We start from the raw sequence: 939 nt of genomic DNA on the forward strand, positions 1-939 counted from the left end.
CTTTTCTCCTTGCCTCATCCCAGTTGTTCCTTTCCTTTGAATGGTGTCTTTTTCTTTCTTAATATCTATTGTACCCTTTGGATTTTATTTATTCTTTCAGATTCTTACATTATGGACACAAGATGATGTTTAAACATGTGGGTGGGATTTATTTCACTTATGAAATGTATACAATTAGAGAACACTCTCATATATGTGACATATTAAACTTTTTATTTTAAAACAATCATGAAAAGTTGCAAAAACAGTGTAGCTGATGGTGTACACCATTTAACTAGTAGGGGTCAGCCTCTTTTATTACTATAGTACAATATTGAAAGCACACAATTGCGTTTGTTGTGATACTATCAACTCGACTATCATATGCTATTGTTTTCATCACTTTTGCATGCATTCTTCTCAGTGGATGTGTGTAATCTTATATAATTTTATCCCATGCATAGGTTTGTATAGCTGCTCCTATAATTACTATACAAAATCTTAGTCACTGTAAAGAAATTCAGGCATGCTATTCTTTTTATACCCAATCTATCCATTGTAAGAATCACAAACATGTTTTTAGCATCCATAATTTTGCTATTTTGAGTATTTTATAAATGGAATCCTACATATACATGTGTTATGGTTTGTGTCTACTTTTCCTCTCAAAGCCTCATGCAGTCATTGGGACAGGCTTCTAGAGTATGTGATTAATTAATGATCCAATGAAAGGATTATGGGGGTGAGTGCTACACCCACCCAGGGTGGGTAATCTGCATACACTATAAGGAAGGGAAAGATGCTTGCTAGCTGCTGCAGCCATTGCGCCTCCCTTTGCTTTTGCTGTTGTCTGAAGCTATGAACAGCTGCCCTCTGCTATGTGGCACTATGTCTTGGAGCCAACCAAGTGTTGACTAAAACCTATGCTAACTGGGAGCTATTTATTTTCTTCACTTGGGT

The sequence above is a fragment of the Octodon degus genome, unplaced genomic scaffold, assembly GCF_000260255.1.
Source record: "Octodon degus isolate 3935 unplaced genomic scaffold, OctDeg1.0 scaffold00124, whole genome shotgun sequence".
NCBI lineage: Eukaryota > Metazoa > Chordata > Mammalia > Rodentia > Octodontidae > Octodon > Octodon degus.